Here is a 14,558-nt window from a genome sequence, read left to right on the forward strand (position 1 = left end):
TAGCAGAACCGTTACAAATCTAAGCAGCCTGGCTCCTGAGCCTCTCAAGATGTCAGCAGCCTGCCCCTGACCCAGAGAATCAAACTCTCTGAGGGTGAGACCTAGGAATCTGCATTTGACTGAGTTTCACAGGTGATTCTAATGCACAGCCAGAGTCAGACCTAACACGGTGGCTCTAACAAGCGGCCTCAAGCCTGGGGCCACGTGACCAGAACAAATAAGGCTGCTGCCAGGATTTTTGAGTTTGATCCTGTGAACATGAGGCCAGCCAAGGAGAGGAGAGGCCCCTGTGAGGGGAACCCAAACCCAGATCAATCACAAAGACCTCTCTGGAGACCTGTGAGTAGAAGGCCAACTCGGGAGACCTGCCTTCGAGACACTTCTCCGCAGGGTCTCCGGGCACTGGCCACTGTCCTCAGAAGAGCCGGGACTAACCCTGTACCTGCCTAGTTCCTGGACTTTAATCTCCAGTCTGACCTCCTTCTCACCCCTGCTCTGATCTGAGGACTCCTGCTGGGTTGACCCCACCTCTGACCCCAGCCCGCCCCAGTTTTCAGGCTCACTGCCCCAGGCTGACAGCCCACAGGATGACAGCTCCGGGCAGTACAACATTCATATCGGCCACCAGTAATGGGAGCAAGATGCCGTGTCTTCTAATGATGTAGTGACAAATGGAATCTTCATGTCAGGAGAACTGTGACTTTCAGAGCGGAATTCGGATATCTTTCACCAACTCTGCAACCATCACTGAGCGTGGGATGTTGAAATAGTGAGAAGTGAGCTGCCCTTGATCTTCACTGGAGCAATGTTCTTTTATTCACTGAGCATATGGCTGTTGGGAGCTGATTCCAGGACGGTTTCTGTGTCAGCACTGGGGACCAAAAAGATGAACCAGACATCGTCTCTGCCATCGAGGAGTTTCTGTATGCCTGATTCTGCTGTGGCATCCAGAAAAGATGATGCCTCAAAGATTAGCCAAAGACTTGGTCTTAAAAGAAGAAAAGCCTGCAGGATTGCACTTTCACATAAGGGATGGTTTCTAGCTTTGTCCAAGGCTGCAAAGTCCCTCAATGACAGGAACTGCCTGTGGAAGTTTTGGGGGAGCGAATAATGAGCCTCAGAACACAAACAGCTTTAAAAATCAAGATCTGGGTGCGCTCAGGTGGCTCAGTCGGTTAAGTGTCTGCCTTCAGCTCAGGTCATGATCTTGGGGTCCTGGGATTGAGCCCTGAGTCAGGCTCCCCACTCAGCTAGGAGCCTGCTTCTCCCTCTTCTGCTGCTTCCCCTGCTCTCTCTGTCTCTCTCTGTCAAATAAAATATAATAGAATCTTTAAAAAAATGAAAACAAAAAAACAAACTGATATCTGTCTGTGCACCAGAGGTTTAAGCCCAGGGGGCAGGTAGCCTTCTTGATAGGCATCAGAAGGGCTCAGGATTAAGCCTTGGGCTCCCCCATTCTGTTCTTTGCTATACTCTACTTTGTTGTAATCCTAGACAATTCACACTCCCTCCCTGGGCCTCAGTTCCGTCAGACCATTTCTTTTCTGTTTGAATGCCCTGCCCTTCAAAGACTATTTGATAAATGTTTGTTGAATGAATGAATGAACCTCTGAGGTCCCTGCTAGCTCTGATACTATGAGTCTATGAGCTGGAGACATCTTTAAGAAAGAATCTTAGGGGCGCCAAGCCGGCTCAGTCAGTGGAGCACATGACTCTTGATCTCAGGGTCATGAGTTCAAGCCCCACATTGGGTGTAGAGATTACTTTAAAAAAAGGAAAGAATGAAATTGGCCAAGAGGAAAAAGTTTAGTCTTATTCCTAAGGGACCTTGGGTCACACTCCCTTATGTAAGTATGATCTGCTCCTTATAGACAACTGCTCCTTTCTCTCCATCCCTTTCCTTCATTTTCCATCTCCTCTGTACTTATTGTAGCAGGTTGAATTGTACACCCCAGAAAAGGTGAAAAGATATGTTCAAATCCAAAAAAAAAAAAAAAAAGATATGTTCAAATCCTAACCCCCGGTACTGGTGAATGTGACCTTTTTTGGAAATAAGATCTGTAGGGGCACCAGGGTGGCTTAGTGGTTAAGCATCTGCTTTCGGCTCAGGTCATGATCCTGGGGTCCTGGGATCAAGTCCCACATTGGGATCCCCCACAGGGAGCCTGCTTCTCCCTCTACCTATGCTTCTGCCTCTTTCTCTGTGTCTCTCATGAATAAATAAATAAAATCTTAAAAAAAAAAAAAAGGAAATAGGGTCTGTAGATGTAATCAAATTAGGATGAGTTTACATTGGATTAGAGGGGGCTCTACTCCAATAGAACTGGTGTCCTTACAAGAAGAGGGGAATAGGGACACAGACACCCAGGGAAAGTGTCACGTGAGGATGGAGGCAGAGATGGGAGTACCGAATGCATCTATAAGCCAAGGAATGCCAAAGATTGCCAGCAGCCACCAGAAGCCATGAGAGAGGCATTTAATATATTTTCTTTTTGAATCCCCCAGAGAAGAAACCAACCATGCTGACGCCTTGATTTTGGATTTCTGGCTCCTGAAAGGTGAGAGAATAAGTTTGTGTTGTTTTAAGCCACCTAGATTGTGGCATTTTGTTATGGCAGCCCTAGGAAACAAATATACAGATCCAAGGCCATTAACTGGAAATCACCCCACTGATGCATGTTAACAGAGCCCTAAAAAGCACCAGTGGCCCTGACAGCTCTCCAAATGTTCATTGCAGATGAGTCATCACTGGGCCTATTGTGGATCTCTGAAACCAAGAAGCCTGAGTCCCCCATGGGGGAAGGAAGGAGGCTTTCCACGCGATTAGCAGGAAGAGGATGCTGGAGGGGTGGGGGGTTGCCAGCTGCTTTTCTTCCCCACTGGGGCAGCCCAAAAAAGGGGACTATCTTCACTATTAAATATCACAGTCATTTACTTTCGCTCCCTCAGTAAGTATTGGGTGGAGCACTTATGGTGCCGGGTGCTGCTGGGTGGAAAACATGTGCGTGTGGATGGGGGAGGAATGCTACTGAAATAGAGCACACATTCCGTGAGTTATATGAGCCATACTGGAGTGGGAGACCAGGTCATGGTGGGTTGCCAGAATGGACTTGGGAATCAGACAGTCCTGCTTGAATACTGGCCTCCCACCGACTTCCATTGTGATCTTGGTTGAATTACTTAATCCCTCTGGGCCTTTGTCTTAGTGTAAGTATTAGATAAGATGATGTTTATAGAATAAGGCCAGAGTTAAGTCCTCAGTAAATGTTATTTTCATCATAGGAGAGCAAAGATGTTCACCAGAAACAGCTCAGTACAAGAGCAAGATGATTATGATCAAACAATAACCCATCACCTCTTGCTTGACACTATCTGATCAAATGCTCAGAGTAGCTCTGGGAGGAAGTTAGTCTCAATTTACAAATAACTGTGGTTTAGGGATGTAAACACTTAGTCAAGTTCACAGAACAAGGAAAGTGGCCGAGTCAGGATTCCAACTAGAGTTCCCAAGCTCATATTCTTATTCCTGGGCAACCTTCATTTGCAAGTCAGGATGGGAGTGGGTGGGGCAGCATATGGTTGAGGGAGATGGAGAGGGCCTGTATTGGACTTACAAGTTTATTCCGCTTAATTAAAAATACGCCTCTAGTGCTTCCTATAGGGTGTGCTTTATGTTAGTAACTCGTTTATCTTCACAGGAGCCTAGAAGGTGGGCACTGTATTATTTCCAGACACGGAGAGGTTAAGCAACCATTCCAAGGTAATGGAAGCAGGATTCACACTTGCTTCTTTAGCTCCAAGAAACCTTGCTCTTAACCACTGTTCCATACTGCCTTATCTTTTGGGCTGGCGGTGGTTTAGCTGTCTGAGCATGTACTTTGGTGGGGGGGGTGGAGGGGGGAAAAGGGGAATTAACACCCTCTACACAAGCCACCCTTTGGTGCTATTGCTGCAATAAGATCGGGAGTCATTTGACCCTATAAGGTGAATGGCAGGATGGGGGCTGTTTAGCCCTGGATTTCTCTTGAGTCAACAGCTTTTCATCCCTGCCCCACTTCCTGAAAACTCTTTGCTCCTCAGCTTTGGAAATCCTTTGAGCACAAAGAGCTCATTTCCTGTGGCCAGGAAGGACAGGCAAGTTCCTGATGACAGCTCATCTCCCTCATTAAGGCGCTCATAAAAGTGTTTCAAAGGAGCCTGACTTATGGCTCCGCTGTTTGTCAAGATCCCCTTCTGCAAGGAGCCACTCTGGTAATTTGGTGCTAGGAGATGTGCAGGGGAAACCAGCTCCTTTGAGTCTGGGAATTATTTATGATCCTAAGAAGAGGGAATGTCATTGGAGAGATAACAAGGGTTCAGCAGCACAACAGGCTGTTTAATATGCCACAAGGGATGGGGAGCAGCTTCAAAATTCCAAAGCCAGCTTGGAAACCTTGAGAGATTCTGTACACGTGGGTTGTCTGTTCCTAGGAAAGCTCCTGAGGCAATAACAGCTAACAATTATGGAAGTTTTATCCTGAGCCAGGACTTGTACTAAATGCTTTTTATATGTTAATTCGTTTAATTCTCATGGCTGTTCCCATCCTATTTTACAAATGAGGAAATTGAGGCACAGGGAGGTTAAGCAACTTACCCAAAGTCACACATTAGGGAGTAGCTTTTATCCCAAAAAAGTCTGCCTTCACAGTTGGGCCTTTTTAAGATTATATTTGTTTATTTGACAGAGAGAGTGAGCACACAAGCAGGGCGAGCAGCAGAGGGAGAGGGAGAAGCAGGCTCTCCACTGAGCAGGGAGCCTGATGTGGGGCTTCATCCCAGGAGCCTGGGATCGTGACCTGAGCTGAAGGCAGACACTTAACCGACTGAGCCACCCAGGTGCCCTGGCACAGTTGGGTTTTTGAACCCCAGTCACAATTTAGGAGGAAATTGGCTTTTAAATCAGCCCAATAAAGTGAAATGTACAATACATTCAAAATTACCTTTGATAATCCCTTAAAATGTCCATGAAGTTTAGCATATTTAATCTGAGGCATATGGCCTTGTCCAGTAATCAGAAAACCACTGAGCTAACTTAAAGGAAGGAGCAGAAGGTAAGCCCATATGCAGATGTTTACACTTTTAAACTACTCTGCTTTTTAGGCAAATTATCAAATCACTAGGGGTAAGAATCAAGAGGCAGAAAATTGTAGAGAGGTCTTACCCACCTACAGAGGTGACTCTATTCTTTTACTATTTAGCCTCTGTGACCTTAACACATACCACCTGTCACATGATGTTTTTTGCTGGACTAAGAGAGAGCATAGTCACATTTTAAGAAGGGAGGCGGGAAAGTTCTGTTACAGATGTCCAAGTCCAAGCCTAAATTAAATGAACCTGGTACAAAGAGATTTCATGAGTCTAGCTTTGGAGTGTGATAAATCTAGATTTGAACCTAAATCTGTTACTTACTAGCTATGTAGCCCTTGGAAATTTGCTTAATTTCCGAAAGCCTCAGTTTTTTACATCTGTAAAATGGTCATAGCAACACCATTTTTGAGAAGACTGAATGAAAAAGTTTGTAAAGTATTGAGTATAAGTCATAGTACTTTAGTACTAGCTTTTATTTGTTTATTTTTTTAATATATTTTTTAAATTTTTCTTTATTTATGATAGTCATACAGAGAGAGAGGGAGAGAGGCAGAGACAAAGGCAGAGGGAGAAGCAGGCTCCATGCACTGGGAACCCGACGTGGGATTCGATCTCGGGTCTCCAGGATCGCGCCCTGGGCCAAAGGCAGGCACCAAACCGCTGCGCCACCCAGGGATCCCAAATACTAGCTTTTAAAAGCTGTTTGACCTGAGGCAGGTCTTGCACCTCTCTGAGCCTCATTTCTTCTCATCCGCAATATGGGCATGCCTGTCTGCCTACTAAACCTCAAAGGTCATTGTAAAGGAACACTAAAGCACGGTACAAAGTTTGCAAGAGGATCTTTTCTCCGCCGCTCGGTATACCTGGAATTGTGAGGAGGTGCTGGGAGACCCCTGCTGGAGAAAGTCACTCGAAAGAGTCCTGGGCCTGAAGTGAAAAATGGGCTCAGAGCTCCCCTTTGGCCATTTGGTGTGACTGTGTGACTTCGGGTGAGTGACCTCATCTCTCCGAGCCTCCACTTTCCCTTCTTTTAAGTAGGGTTAACAGTCCTGCCATCACCAGGTTACCCCGAGATTCATATCCTGCAGAAAAGTGCCAGGCACGTGGTAAGCGCTCATCTACTGTTTGCCGAGTCTGAATCCTTCTGAAAGGAGCCAGGTTCCACCCCTCTCCCTCCGCGGGGTGGGAAAAGTGCACGGTGTCTCCACACGGAATTCAGGTAGGAGGGATGCTCCTGGGGGCCACGGGGCTCCCGAGCCTCCCCGCTCCCCGTAGCCCCCCCCCCGCCCTCCCAGCCGTTGCCATGGCCACCGGTTCAGGCCCGGAGCAGCACCTAGGCGTGTTCAACCCAATCCCCGCCTTTCCAGAGTGACCATTGGCTGGAGAGGCCACGTGACGCACGCTGGTATGCTAATATATGGTAATCGCCCCACGCCCCTCCTCCCCGGCTGTGTCCGAGTAGCCAGCAGGGTGCGCGGCGCCGAGCCGAGGGGGCGGGCTGAGGGGCGGCCCCCGGGAGAGAGCGGCCAGGTGGAGGAGGAGCGCGAACGCGACCGCAGGTAACGGGCGGGCGCGTGCGCGCTGGGGCAGGCTCGCGGCGGGCGCGAGGCGCACGGGGCGCTCGGGGCGCCGCGCTGCCGGCTTAACCCTTTGGGCACCCAGCTGTCACGGCCGGGCCGGGGTGCGGCGGCCGGGCCGGGCCGCGCGGGGCGGGGCGCTGCCGTGGGCACCGGCGAGCGGGCGGCGGGCGGCCTGACCCCGGGATTCGCGGCGCGGGGCCCGCGGGGCGACCGGCCGCGACGCGCAGGGTGCGGGGAGCCAGCGGCCGCGAGGGCTGCGGCGCGGTGCGGGGCCGGCACTTGCGGCAGGCTGACGGGCACCGGCGGGAGCACCGGCCCGGGCGGCTTCCCGGGGGCCGAGCCCCTTCCGCGCAGAGGCCCGCGCAGAGGCCTGCGCCCGCCGCGCTCGTCGCGCTCGTCCCGCGGAGTGCGAGGGGCCCCGGGCGTCGGGCCTGACCTCGGCGTCCTCCCCGCCGCCCCAGCCGGGCCTGACAGCCCGGCCGCCCGCACTTTTGACCCGGAGTCAAGCTGGGGCCCCCAGTGGGACGAAGGCGAGATTGGCACTTAAAGGGGCACCAGCAGAGGGAACGGGGGGGGGGGGTTGCCGGCGCTGGGAGGAGAGGACAATCCCCTAAAGGAAAAGCAGGCCCCAAGATTTGCCCGGTTTGAGAAGGAGGGATGCCCAGGAGAGGCACTGGCCCCTTGTTTTCTGTGCTGGGTGATGACCTGACACTCATGGGCAAAGGTCACTGCCGGACACCAGGATCGGGTCTGTCATGTCCAGAAGAAGCGGCTGTTCTGCGTGAGTTTCTAACAAATTTCTTATAAGGCAAGGTTTAAATTCATCTTCCTTCCTCACCCTACTCCTAGGTCTGCTACAGAGTGTTGTGTTCTTTGGATTATCCACCCCCCCTCCCCCAACCACCGGGAGATAACTAAGGTCTGTGGCAGCTTTCGGCTCACGGTGTAATTTAGCTTTCACTACAACAGAGATGGTAGGATGGGCCATGTGCCACTAATGTTAAGCTTGCCCTGGGAGCTTCTTGGAAGTGTGTGTGTGTGTGTGTGTGTGTGTGTGGTGGGGGTGGGAGGGGATGCTGCTATTATCAATGGGAATGAAAATCTCGCTGATGTGCCAGTGATATCAATAGAATTTCCTTTATGAGTCTAAAGTCGCTTCTCCCAAATCAAGGGAAGATGTGGTTACACATGAAAAGTACCAGGAACCAATTTGATTTTTGCAAGTGAAGTGCAAATTGCACTGCTTACTGCTCTTGATGTCTTTTATCCCATAACAACAAACACTAGCTATATGCCAGGCACTCTGCTGTGTCTTGTGCTATGTCTTGGGGCTGCAGAGATGAATAAGATAATTAGTCCTTGTCCTCAAAGAAGTAGTGAGAGAGACAAATAAAATTGCCAGTAAAAGTGATAGCATAATAGATGTGTATATAAAGAGCTATGGAAACACAAAGGCGGGAACAATTAGCTGTCTGAGAGGGTCAGAGAAGGCGTTCCAGAAAAGAACATGTTTAAGCAAGATCTTGAAGGATGAATAGGAGTTTGTCTTGCAGAGAAGATTGGGAAGGACAGGAAGGGCAGCCAAAGCAGAGGAATCAGTGAATATAGATGCTTGAAGGGTATGGTATCTCCAGGGAATGGCTTTATATAGCAGCCATGGCCTTCTTCCTTCCTCGATAAAGTAACTTTCCAGAAGTAATCTAGAATTTCTAGTTGCCACTACAATTTTCCAGTGGTGTTTTCCTTCTTTTTTTTTAAGATTTTATTTATTCACGAGACACACACACACACACAGGGGAGAGAGAGAGAGAGAGAGAGAGAGAGTCAGAGACACAGGCAGAGGGAGAAGCAGGCTCCATGCAGGGAGCCGGATGTGGGACTCAATCCCAGGACTCCAGGATCACACCCTGGGCCGAAGGCGGGCGCTTAACCACTAAGCCACCCAGGCGTCCCTCCTGCTTATTCTTCCTCCCCACTTTTTCCCCTCATCAGTTTTTCTGAGTCTCACCCCTGGTCTTTGTCACTTGTATCTTTCCAAGTAACAGTCCAACATGTGGAGACGGGGGAAGGGATACTTTGCAGTAGCTCCCAAGTAGAAGGCCTGGACACAGGGTAGAATGTGTGGTAATAGAGGCACGATCCTGAGAGGACAAGAGGAAAATAGAGGGCATAACCAGGGAGGCAACGCTGAATGTCAAATCTAATGTCAGATTTCTGAGACCTAAGGAAGTGAGTAATAAGGTCAGAAGCCGGGAGGATCTGGAGCAAGAGAGGATCTGGCCTGTGATAGGGGTCAGGACAAGCAGTTCAGGATTGAGCCATGAATCATGCAGAAGCAGAAGAGCCCACTGTTACGTGGTGCCAGCCGTAAAGGACAGGGTTGGATCTGACAGCTTCAAGCAACTATTCAGAAAAGGACAACGCCATCTCCTCAATAGACTATTTCTAGCATTTCCTTTCTGTTCTGTCTCCCTTCTTACTGTTATCCTCTTTTGCTCCCATTTTCCACCCATGATGCACTTTTCTTAGCAATCAAAGCAGAGAAATCCTGTTCTGCTGTCTTAGCATCCACCTCCAGAATGGTCCGTTTAATGTCATAAGCCATCAACTAGCCAGCCTATTTTCACTTCCTAATCATTTGGAAACAGCAAGGATTGACCTAGAGGTGGTACAGTGGACATCCCCCAAACTCATCTCATGTTTGAATCAGATAAAGGCTTTTTAGCTTTGCTTAAACCACATTTCTTTTTGGAATGGATAGTGGTGAATTTCTGGCAAATCCCCTGTCTTGAGCTCTACTACAGATCAAGCAATGTGAAGGTGGTGATATGCCTAATATACATTGCTAGGATTGACAATTCTGTTAAGTGCTAGAGTCACAGGTGCTATTTAAGCAATTTTCTCAATCACCATGTTTACTGAGCACCTGCTTGTGTGCAAATACTGTGCTGTATTTGTGGTTTGGAAGAGACAGGAAAATGAGAGAGGTGGTATAGTCTGGGGAGTAGTCTCACCTAAACAAGGACTTGGATCCCAGTTCTACCAGTTACTTGCTATGTGACTTGGACAAGTTAGTTGACTTTGTTTCTTCATCTATAAGAATGCAACCTAACTCATGGAGTTGTGAGGATTTTTTTTAAAGATTTTATTTATTTATGAGAGATACAGAGAGAGAAAGAGGCAGAGACATATGCAGAGGGGGAGAAGCAGGCTCCATGCAGGGAGCCCGATGCAGGACTCGATTCCAGGCCTCTGGGATCACACTCTGAGCCGAAGGCAGACACTCAACCACTGAGCTACCCAGGTGTCCCAGTTGTGAGGATTAAATATAAAGCGGCCATTCAGTAAATTTTCAAAGCGCTGAAACATGTGGTATTATAGTAGTCAAAAAAAAAAAAAAAAGATCATTATGGACTACAATTATGAAGGAAGGCTTTTTTCAGAGGCATGGTGATTTTTGTTATATAAAGAGAAGGAGGGTGTAAGGAATTTCCAGATGGGAAAAATCATGTTTATAAAATACAGGACTGGATCGCTTCTCGGCCTTTTGGCTAAGATCAAGTGTAGTATCTGTTCTTATCAGTCCTGTATTTTATGTTTATAAAATACAGGACTGGAGTAGGGAAGAAAGTTTTAGGGACCAATCTGGCAAGATCAGAGATTTAAGTAGAGAAATTTAAGACTGGAAGGGGTGGTAGAAGCCAGATTTTAATAGGCACTGAATGCTGCACTTTAGGAGTTAGAACTTTATTCTGTATGATGGAAAGTCTGAAGATGTTTGGTTAGGGAAATGTAGGGGGTCCGGTGCAAAATGGATGAAAAAATAATAGTATTTAAAAAAAAATTCTCAACAACAGTGTGGTCAATAAACTTTAGTAGGTGTAGAAAGAGAAGAGAACTGCACAACCAGCTAGCACATTATTTAAATAGTCTAGATGTGAGGGGGTAAGGAACTGAATTAAGGTGATGGCAGTGAAAACAAAAGATGGGTTCAATTAAGTATCACAAAGGAAGTGTGAACAGGATGTGGATATGAAGGACAAGAAATAAGAGGGGCAGCCCTGGTGGCTCAGTGGTTTAGCGCCGCCTTCAGCCCAGGGTGTGGTCCTGGAGTCCCGGGATCGAGTCCCACGTCGGGCTCCCTGTGTGGAGCCTGCTTCTCCCTCTGCCTCTCTCTCTCTCTCTCTCTCTCTCTAATGAATAAATAAATAAAATCTTAAAAAAAAAAAAGAAAGAAGAGTCAAATATGGCCCTGAACATGGGTGACAAGATTAACAAGATTGTTTGCTATGTACCAAACAAAAAGGAAAGCCAGTTTGGGGAGAAGAGGAAAAGCTGGGTGCTAGACATCTTGAGGCGATACTAGAACTTACAAGTGGACATGTCCCCTAAGTATTGGGAAGTGGGAAGTTGGTACTCAAAAAAGACAAGTCAAGGAGTCTGATGTGAAGAAGGTGATCATTGAAGCCTTGTGATTAGTCGACCAGAGGTGGCAGTATACAAGCCGAAGTGTAGAGGACCAAAGGTTGAAGCTTTGTGGGCAAAGCCCACATTTAGGGAGATAGGAAGAAGAAATACGGTCAGTCTGGTAGAAAAGGACTATCAGAGAAGTCAAAGAACCACCTAATTTATTCATCCGACAAATGCATTCTCTTCATGATCATTTGTATACCTGATAGATGCAAGGCTGACTGAACAAGCTGTTATCCATGAAGGTGCAGTGTCAGCAGAAGTCAGGAAGGAGAAGACAGGGTCTCAAGATGGAGGAATTGATTAGTAGTATGACATTGTACAGAGGAAGTGGGAAATGCCCATTTTATTTAGTAAGCACAGGCTCATTAGTAACTTTTTGAGAACAATAGCTTCAGTTCAGTGGGGGGTGGCCATGGGCATATTAAACATGAGAGTAAAGAGGATTGTGGCATAAGATGTGGATGAAAAATGGAGGCAGCATGTACATTGCCCTTTGTATGCTTCACAATAAATGGGAAGAGAGAAGTAGGAAAGTGATTAGAGAAGGCGATTTTCCTTGTCTGCCTCATTATTTTAGTTGTCCCCAAATCCCAATTGCATGCTTTCATATCCTTAATAGCAGTTCAGCAATTCATTCTTTAACTTATTGCTTTGATAATTACCTGCATATTTCAATGAACAATATTAGTTCAGCTACCACATGTTGAGTGCTTACTATGTGCTAAACACTTTGTATACATTCTATTCATTATCCTCTTTAATCCTCACAATGCTAGATTACAGCCACATAACCTCTTGGAAGCATGAAGAAACTAAATAAACTGCCTAAGATCACATGAGTAATGGGTAGCTTGATGGGATTTGGACCTGACTCTGACCCTAAAGGACCATGCTATATTGTCCAGCTTTGCAACCTCCCAGAATCCTGCACTTAGAAAGCCTTCTCACTTGGTTATAATGCTCCATTGTTGATCTCTTGAAATTCTTAGTTTTTTTTAACAAGGGTCCTGCTTTTTCATTTTGCACTGGACCCAAGACATCATTGAATAAGTTCTGCCTGAAGGCATCAATACTATCTCCTAAAGTGGGAAAAGCATGTTGTACTAGAGCCCTTGCTTTGGTTGTGTAGTGTGTCTAAGTCCTTGTGTCATGGTGCACATGGTGCAGCATTTTCCTGTGGTCTTCTCATTTTGAACTCCTGATATAAAGGGCAAACAGGAAATATTTTGAATATTTGAATATTGACTATCAACTAGATAGCCAATATGAAGAAAAAGAGAATAAGGAGGCAAGGAATTATTACCCAGAATGGTCGTGGAAACTCATCCATCCTGTCTTGAGAGTATTATTAGATAGAGTTACAGTCCTGATGCTGTTGTTACTCCCAATTTAAATAAGAAATGAGTTCGTTTCTTTTCCTTTTGTAGTCAAATATCCCCATTTGCTTGAGCTTTTTTTAACCTACTAAAATAGAAGTTGGGATTGAACAGATAAAATACAGCTTATCTGCTCTGATCTAATGCATTTTTAGTCAGGCTGATGCCACCCCTTCACCCCCATATCAAGGACTACCCAGAGCTTTGAACCATGTGACCAGGTTACCACATTTGTCTTGAATGCTCGTGTTCCACCTTTGCCTTTATTGTCCACTCTGTTCCTTTATCTACCCATCTGAATCAGGAAAACTTAATCTTTGATATTATATCTTATTTTTGGCTTTACAGTCATTACTTGGCACTGACAACAAATGAAGTTTTTTTGATTCTCCTGATTACTGCTCTCTCAAAAACAACTTTTACTCATCCTCTTCCTCCTCCCACTCCTGGTCCCTCTGAGTAATTATTTGTTTTTTTTTTTTTAATTAATTTTTATTGGTGTTCAATTTACCAACATACAGAAAAACACCCAGTGCTCATCCCGTCAAGTGTCCACCTCAGTGCCCGTCACCCATTCCCCTCCAACACCCGCCCTCCTCCCCTTCCACCACCCCTAGTTCGTTTCCCCGAGTTAGGAGTCTTTATGTTCTGTCTCCCTTCCTGATATTTCCCAACATTTCTTTTCCCCTCCTTTATATTCCCTTTCACTATTATTTATATTCCCCAAATGAATGAGAACATACACTGTTTGTCCTTCTCCGATTGACTTATTTCCCTCTGAGTAATTATTTGACTAATACTGACCAAGTCCTTATACCACTTGATACTAGCTAGCCACTTGACCAGGTCCAAACACTAACCAACCTAGGTTCTTCTGTGGAAGATATCAGACAAGACTGAGACTGTGTTGCTTCCTCCCATTACCTGTGTCATTCCCATTCCCATTCCCAGAGTGATTGTTCTCACTTTCTACTCAGTGTGGACCAGGTGAGCCTAAGGATATGTAGATTAAAACTATAAAGAGATTTAGAGTATAATCTGTGGTATATTTCACAAAACCAAGTTTAGATAGCCAGATGTTCTCCATGGTCTCCTATTTGTGCTAGTGGTATAGTCTCCATAAGCACTGTAGTAGTTATCTATTGCTATGTACCAAATTTATTAGCTGAAAACAACAAACTTCTCTATCTATAAAGATTCAGTTCAAACATTGCATCTCAGGAGCATTTCCCCACCAGCTTTTAATGAATTAGTATCCTTCCTCTCTGGTCTTCTTCCTTTGTACATTAACATCTCATTTTAGCACTTACCACATTGTTAAAATTACTAGGAACTATATATATATATATATATATATATATATATATATATATAGTATCTGTAGCTTTAGTTCTGAAAAACCATTCCTTGAACATAGTAGGTGCTCAATAAATAGTTGTTGAATATGCTTAAGAATAGCTTGTACCTTTATATACGTTTAACTCTAGGAAACATATATACTGCAAAGTATCTAGCCTTGTGCCCTTGTGCTTCATCTCCCTGTTTAGAGACTCAAGTATCATTGTTGTTGAAGATATAAAGAAACCATTCCATTGTACATGTCAAAGACTTATTGACATGCCAACTTAACCTATTCTTGAAGGGTTTCTTGAACTTGTTTCTCCATCCATACTCTGAAACCAGTTCTGGGCCTTTTAGGAAATTGTATAACAAGCCCCTAGCCCAAAGCTACTTGGTTCAATAACAAAGCCAACATTGGTTCACTATTTAAATATTTGACTATAAACTTTATGAAGGCAGGACCTGGATCTGACTTATTCACTGCTATGTTCCCAGCACCAAGTACTATTAGATGCTTAATAAATACATGGTGGATGAATTAGTAACACTCCATAGTTGATACTCAGTGTTCCATTCCTGTTATCCAGGTCCTAAACTCTGATCACCCAGAATCTTAGGCCAGGGTTCATCATTTCATATGGCCCAGATTTTTTGTCTTGTT

The 14,558-nt window shown here is 45.9% G+C and overlaps 1 protein-coding gene and 1 pseudogene across 4 annotated transcripts in view; both read left to right on the forward strand.

Annotated features, from left to right (window-relative positions):
- Positions 1-6,579: 6,579 nt before the first annotated feature.
- PHC2 (polyhomeotic homolog 2) overlaps positions 6,580-14,558 on the forward strand; it is a 120,454-nt gene continuing 112,475 nt past the window's right edge. The window contains exon 1 of one of the 4 annotated variants that reach the window (XM_041765305.1): positions 6,580-6,686. The gene's annotated coding sequence lies outside the window, so the exon portion shown is untranslated. Of the gene's footprint in view, positions 6,687-6,890; positions 7,489-14,558 lie in introns of those variants that run through there. The other 3 variants (XM_041765304.1, XM_041765306.1, XM_041765307.1) reach the window with 3 other exon arrangements.
- LOC121498406 lies at positions 10,239-10,342 on the forward strand (annotated as a pseudogene).

The sequence above is a fragment of the Vulpes lagopus genome, chromosome 8 (assembly GCF_018345385.1).
Source record: "Vulpes lagopus strain Blue_001 chromosome 8, ASM1834538v1, whole genome shotgun sequence".
Taxonomy (NCBI): domain Eukaryota; kingdom Metazoa; phylum Chordata; class Mammalia; order Carnivora; family Canidae; genus Vulpes; species Vulpes lagopus.